Raw genomic sequence first — 7500 nt, forward strand, 5'->3', positions numbered from 1 at the left:
TAGAAGTTGCATTGGTTGAGGTAGGGGACATGAGTGAGATAGGGGAGGAGGAGGGGAGTGAGGAGGGGAGTAGAGGAGGGGAGGGAGCAAGGGAGTGAGGCAGGGGAGAAGGAGTGAGGTAGGAGAGCAACGAGTGATGGTAGGGAGCATGAGTGGAGGGGGAGGAGGGAGGGTAGGAGGGGAGGAGGTGGGTAGGGGAGGGCATGGGAGGAGGGTAGGGGGAGCAAGGGGGAGGGGAGCAAGGGGAGGATGGGTAGGGGGAGGAGGAGGAGGTATGGGGAGGGAGGAGGGTAGGGAGGAGGGTAGGGAGTGGAGGGTAGGGGAGGAGGGTGGGGGAGTGAGGGTAGGGGAGTAAGGGAGTGGGTAGGGAAGTGAGGGTGTGGGGGGGGGAGGGTATGTAAGTGAGGGTAGGGAAGTGGAGGGGTAGGGGAGTGAGGGGAGGAGGGTAGGGGAGAGGGATGGGAGGGGGAAGGAGGGTAGGCTGAGGTAGGGGAGGAGGGAGGAGGGTAGGGGAGGAGGTAGGGGGCTGAGGTGGGGGAGGTAGGGGAGGAAGGAGGAGGTGGAAGTGAGGGGGGGTAGAGGGTGGGGAAGTGAGGGTGGGGAAGTGAGGGGGAGGGGGGTGGGGGGTAGGGAAGGAGGTAGGGGAGGGTGAAGTGGGGGTAGGGGAGGAGGGTAGGGGTGGAGGGGGAGGTGAGGGGTAGGGGAGGGGGGGGTGGGGAGTGGGGGGGGTGGGGGAGTGAGGGGTTGGGAGTGGGGTGGGGGGGGAGGGTGGGGAGGGGGTGGGGTGGGGAGTGGGGGTGGGTGGGGTGGGGGTGGGGGTGGGGTGAGGTGGGGAGGAGTGGGGGGGGTGGGGGTGGGGAGTGGGGGGTGGGGAGTAGGGGGGGTGGGGTGGGGAAGTGAGGGGTGGGGGAGTAGGGAGGAGGTGGGGAGAAGGGAGTGAGGGTGGGGGAGTAAAGGGAGGGGGTGGGGAGTGGGGAATGGGGGAGGGGGTTAGGGTGGGGAGTAGGGAGGAGGGGGTGGGGGAGTAAAGGGGGGAGGGGTGGGGGAGTGGGGATGAGGGTGGGGGTTAGGTTGGGGAGTAGGGGGAGGGGGGGGGAGTAAAGGGGGAGGGGAGTGGGGGGAATGAGGGGAGGGGAGTTAGGGGGGAGTAAAGGGGGTAGGGTAGGGGAGAAGGAGAGGGTAGGGGAGAAGGGGAATGGGGAGGGGAGTAAGGGAGTGAGGGCAGGGGAGTGGGGAATGAGGGGAGGGGAGGGAAGGGAGGAGGGGTGGGGGAGTGGGGAATGGGGGGAGGGGAGGGAGGGTAAGGAGTAAAGGAGGAGGTGGGGAGAGAGGGAATGAGGAGGGAGAAGTGAGGTGGGGAGTAGGGGAAGAGGGGAGGGTGGAGGGTAGGGGAGTAGGGGGGAGGGGGTAGGGAGTGGGGAATGGGGGGAGGGAGGGGGTGGGGGTGAAGGAGGAAGGCAGGGGAGTAAGGGAATGAGGAGGGGGGGTAAGGAGGAGGGTAGGGGAGTAAGGAATGGGGAGGGGTGGGGTAGGGGAGTAAAGGGGGAGGGTAGGGGAGGGGGAATGAGGGGAGGGAGGAAGGGTGGGAGGGTAGGGGAGTGGGGAATGGGGGAGGGGAGGTGGGGAGTAAGGGAGTGAGGGTAGGGGAGTGGGGAGGAATGAGGGAGGGAGTTAGTAGGGGAGTAAAGGGGTGAGGGTAGGGAGTAAGGGGAATGGGGGGAGGAGTTAGGGGTAGGGGAGTAAAGGAGTAGGGTAGGAGAGTAAAGGGGAGTGAGGGTAGGAGAGTAAAGGGAGGAGGTGAGTATGATGAGGGGAGGTGTGTGTGTGTGTGTGTGTGTGTGTGTGTGTGTGTGTGTGTGTATGTGTGTGTGTACACGTGTGTTTGGACGTGTGTTTGTATGTGTGTACGTGTGTTTGTACGCGCGCGTGTGTGTGTGTGTGTGTGTTCGTGTGTTTGTATATGTGTACGTGTGTGTGTGTGTGTGTGTGTTTGTGTGTACGTGTGTTTGTACGTGTGTTTGCATGTGTGTACGTGTGTTTGTACGTGTTTTTGTATGTGTATGTGTGTGTGTGTGTGTGTAATGTGTGTTTTATGTGTGTGTGTTTGTGTGTACGTGTTTGTACGTGTGTTTGCATGTGTGTACGTGTGTTTATACGTGTGTTTGTATGTGTGTACGTGTGTATGTGTGTGTTGTGTGTGTGTGTGTGTGTGTGTGTGTGTGTGTGTGTGTGTGTGTACGTGTGTTTTATGTGTGTGTGTGTGTGTGTGTGTAATAATATATATATAATAATTAATGGTTTATTGAAAGAGCTTGGCAGCCAGAAGCTGAAAATATACAGTTACATTTAGGGAATGGGTTACGAATTACAAATAATATACAAGTAACATAAGTGATACAAATAAGATATATAATAACTAGATGGGGAAAAGCTCAAACTACAGTTCATTTCAACATAGTGACAGTGCAAGAAGTGTATTTACTGGGAGGAATATACTGGTTTATTACAAGGTATTGAAAATTTTACAATGGTTGGGACTGGGCTGTTCTTATAGCGATCAGTTCGTGCACTTATGGGCTGGATGCGGTTGTGGTGTCGAACAGCAATTCTGGGCTAGGGATCTCAGGTGGTAGTAGGAGCCGGTGTCGAGGATGGTGTAGAAGCTTCTTCAAATTTGCAGATGAGGTCGTGGTGATGGTCAGTGAGAGTCGAAGGGTCAGTGTGTTGAGCGCTTGATATGTGGAGTAGAAGGAGAGAATAATCTTGCATGCCTTTTGCACTTTTCTAGGTGTTTACGTGTGTGTGTGTGTGTGTGTGTGTGTGTGTGTGTGTGTGTGTGTGTGTGTGTACGTGTGTTTTATGTGTGTGTGTGTGTGTGTGTGTGTGTGTGTGTGTGTGTGTTTTATGTGTGTGTGTGTGTGTGTGTGTGTGTGTGTGTGTGTGTGTGTGTGTGTGTGTGTGTGTGTGTGTGTGTGTGTGTGTGTGTGTGTGTGTGGTATTAAACACTCAGTACAACAAATGTTAACTGTCAGTGAGAGGTGGATAAGTCAGGTAGCGAGAGGTGCAGAGGTCAGGTTAGGTTAGGGTTAGAGGAGAAAGCTTGGTAGGTTAGGTTGGGTTACAGGAGAAAGATTGTTAGGTTAGGTTAGGTTACAGGAGAAAGTTTGTAGGTTATGTTGGGTTACAGGAGAAAGATTGTTGTTGAGGTTACAGGGAGAAAGTTTGGTAGGTTATGTTGGTTACAGGAGAAAGATTGTTGGGTTAGGTTACAGGAGAAAGTTTGGTAGGTTATGTTAGGTTACAGGAGAAAGATTATTAGGTTGGGTTACAGGAGAAAGTTTGTGGTAGGTTAGGTTGGGTTACAGGAGAAAGTTTGGTGTTAGGTTAGGTTACAGGAGAAAGATTGTTAGGTTAGGTTAGGTTACAGGAGAAAGTTTGGGTAGGTTAGGGTTGGGTTACAGGAGAGATTGTTAGGTTAGGTTACGGAGAAGATTGTTAGGTTAGGTTAGGTTACAGGAGAAAGATTGTTGGGTTAGGTTATTAGGAGAAAGCTGGTTGGGTTACAGGAGAAAAGTTTGCAGGTTAGGTTAGGTTACAGGAGAAAGTTTGGTATGTTAGGTTAGGTTACGAGAGAAAGATTGTTAGGTTAGGTTGGTGAGAAAGCTTGGTAATGCCCAGAAAACCTTTCTACCTCCAACAAACAGTTGAGCAAGATCTCTTAGGAATATTTGCCTTGTGATCGATACTCCTCCACGCCCGGGTCGCGCACCACACTGACCAAGGTACAGGTCTTCATCACACCTGTATGCACCTGTAGGCTCAGGTCTTCATCACACCTGTATGCACCTATAGGCTCAGGTCTTCATCACACCTGTATGCACCTGTAGGCTCAGGTCTTCATCACACCTGTATGCACCTGTAGGCTCAGGTCTTCATCACACCTGTATGCACCTGTAGGCTCAGGTCTTCATCACACCTGTATGCACCTAGGTTCAGGTCTTCATCACACCTGTAGGCTCAGGTCTTCATCACACCTGTATGCACCTGTAGGCTCAGGTCTTCATCACACCTGTATGCACCTGTAGGCCAGGGCTTCATCACACCTGTATGCACCTGTAGGCTCAGGTCTTCATCACACCTGTATGCACCCTGAAGGCTCAGGTCTCTCATTACACCTGTATGCACCTGTAAGCTCAGGTCTCATCACACCATGTATGCACCTAAAGGCTCAGGTCTTCATCACACCTGTATGCACCTGTAGGCTCAGGTCTTCATCACACCTGTATGCACCTGAAGGCTCAGGTCTTCATCACACCTGTATGCACCTGTAGGCTCAGGTCTCACACACCTGTATGCACCTGAAAGCTCAGGTCTTCATCACCTGTATGCACCTGTAGGCTCAGGTCTTCATCACACCTGTATGCACCTGTAGGCTGGGTCTTCATCACACCTGTATGCACCTGTAGGCTCAGGTCTTCATCACACCTGTATGCACCTGTAGCTCAGGTCTTCATCACACCTGTATGTGTGAAGGCTCAGGTCTTCATCACACCTGTATGCACCTGTAGGCTCAGGTCTTCATCACACCTGGCTACCTGTAGGCTCAGGCTCATCACACCTGTATGCACCTGTAGGCTCAGGCTCATCACACCTGTATGCACCTGTAGGCTCAGGTCTCATCACACCTATATGCACCTGTAGGCTCAGGTCTTCATCACACCATGCACCTGTAGGCTCAGGTCTTCATCACACCTGTATGCACCTGTAGGCTCAGGTCACACCTATATACCTGAGGCTCAGGTCTTCATCACACCTGTATGCACCTGTAGGCTCAGGTCATCACACCTGTATACCTGTAGGTCTCAGGTCTTCATCACACCTGTATGCACCTGTAGGCTCAGGTCTATCACACCTGTATGCACTGTAGGCTCAGGTCTTCATCACACCTGTATGCACCTGAAGGCCAGTTTCATCACACCTGTATGCACCTGTAGGCTCAGGTCTTCATCACACCTGTATGCACCTGTAGGCTCAGGTCTCATCACACCTGTATGCACCTGTGCTCAGGCTCATCACACCTGTATGTACCTGTAGGCTCAGGTCTCATCACACCTGTATGCACCTGTAGGCCCAGGTCTTCATCACACCTGTATGCACCTGTGGGCTCAGGCTCATCACACCTGTGCACTGAGGCCTGTTCATCACACCTGTATGCACCTGTAGGCTCAGGTCTCATCACACCTGTATGCACCTGTAGGCCTGGTCTTCATCACACCTGTATGCACCTGTAGCTCAGGTCTCATCACACCTGTATGCACCTGTAGGCTCAGGTCTTCATCACACCTGTATGCACCTGTAGGCTCAGGCTCATCACACCTGTATGCACCTGTAGGCTCAGGTCTTCATCACACCTGTATGCACCTGTATGCACCTGTAGGCTCAGGTCTTCATCACACCTGTATGCACCTGTAGGCTCAGGTCTTCATCACACCTGTATGCACCTGTAGGCTCAGGTCTCATCACACCTGTATGCACGTAGGCTAGTCTCATCACACCTGTATGCACCTGTAGGCTCAGGTCTTCATCACACCTGTATGCACCTGTAGGCTCAGGTCTTCATCACACCTGTATGCACCTGTAGGCTCAGGTCTTCATCACACCTGTATGCACCTGTATGCACCTGTAGGCTGCCTTTATCTCTAGAAGTCTTCCTTTATCTTGTCTTTCCTTCAGAGTAAAAGTCTTGATCTTGCCCGCGTATATTCCTTACCCTTTTTGAATGTCTTGTTCCTCTCTCTCTCTCCCTTTATCTTTCCCTTGCATTATTCACCCTGTTTTATGCCTCCCTTTTCTTTTTCCCTGAGTCCTCATCTCCCCTTCTTCTACCCTTCTACCCTCCCTCCTACTATCTCCCTCCTCCCTCCCTCTGTCCCTCCCTCACATCCCTCCTGGTAGCGAGTGATTTGTGTGGTGACTCAGGTAACCTCATTCATCTGCCTCTAATGAGAACACATTTATGCAGGAAGTGAATCACCTGAAGATTAGCCCCCCTAACTTAGCCCCCAGACGCTACCGGGGGTTAGGTTAGGTTAGGTTAGCTTAGCTTAGTGTTACGTTAGGTATGTGCTAGACCTGTATTAGGTAAGATGAGCTTAATGGTAATGTTAGGTTATGTTAGGTTAGGTTAGGTAAGCTTATTTAAGTGTTAATGTTAGGTTAAGTGAGATTAGCTGTGATAATATTAACCTACATATTCCCTACCTTCATTAACCTTCTCTACACTAACAAAATACATATACCCATGTCTTATGACCCTTGATGTATTATACATGTTGGTAATGACCGGACCTGTTGTTAACTAGTTTACTACTTTTTGGTGAGGGAAATAAGACTTTAAAAATAAGGAGCGAGTTTTTACATATCTAGTACAGGTAGGTCATACAGGTAGGTCATACAGGTAGGTCATACAGGTAGGTCATACAGGTAGGTCATACAGGTAGGTCATACAGGTAGGTCATCATACAAGAAGGTCATACAGGTAGGTCAGACAAGTGAGTCATACAGGTAGGTCATACAGGTAGGTCATACAGGTAGGTCATACAGGTAGGTCACAAAGGTAGGTCATACATACGAACACATTAAAACCTACAAACAAGTGACTCGTCCACAGTACAGTGTGTCGGTATTGTAAGAGAGAAACCCGTAACAATGGTCATTAGTGGACAACACGAACCACCCATCTCATCTCACCTTAAGAATAATCAGACTAATGCTAACCTAACCTAACCCATCATGACAATCTAAATTAATCTAACTTAACCTAATCTAATCTCACCTAATCTAAACCTAACCTAACCCATGAAAATCTAAAATAACCTAACCTAACCCAACATGACAATCTAAATTAACCTATTTTAACCTCAGCTAACCTAATCATAAAGTATGACATGCTGGGGGTAATCACCATGTTAGGGGCTAATCACTAGGCTGGGGGCTAATCACCAGGCTGGAGCTAATTATCAGGCTGGGAGCTAATTAGCTGGCTGGGGTTAATCATCAGGCTGGGAGCTAATTAGCTGGCTGGGGTTAATCATCAGGCTGGGAGCTAATCAGCTGGCTGGGGCTAGTACCAAGCTGGGGCTAATCACCGGACTAGGGGCTAATCACCAAGCTGGGGGCTAATCACCGGACTAGGGGCTAATCACCAAGCTGGGGGCTAATCACCAGGCTGGAGCTAATCACCAAGCTGGGACTAATCACCAGGCTGGAGGCTAATCACCAGGCTGGAGGCTAATCACCAGGCTGGAGGCTAATCACCAGGCTGGGGCTAATCACCAATACAGTAAGAATGAGATGGTTACTTACCCTCGCGTTTCAGGTTTTGACAGGACGTGTGTCTGTTCTCTTGTTCACCTGTGGGTAATGTTATCTTGTTCACCTGTGAGTAATGTTATCTTGTTCACCTGTGGGTAATGTTCTCTTGTTCACCTGTGGGTAATG

This window comes from Homarus americanus, unplaced genomic scaffold, assembly GCF_018991925.1.
Source record: "Homarus americanus isolate GMGI-L3 unplaced genomic scaffold, GMGI_Hamer_2.0 scaffold1024, whole genome shotgun sequence".
NCBI lineage: Eukaryota > Metazoa > Arthropoda > Malacostraca > Decapoda > Nephropidae > Homarus > Homarus americanus.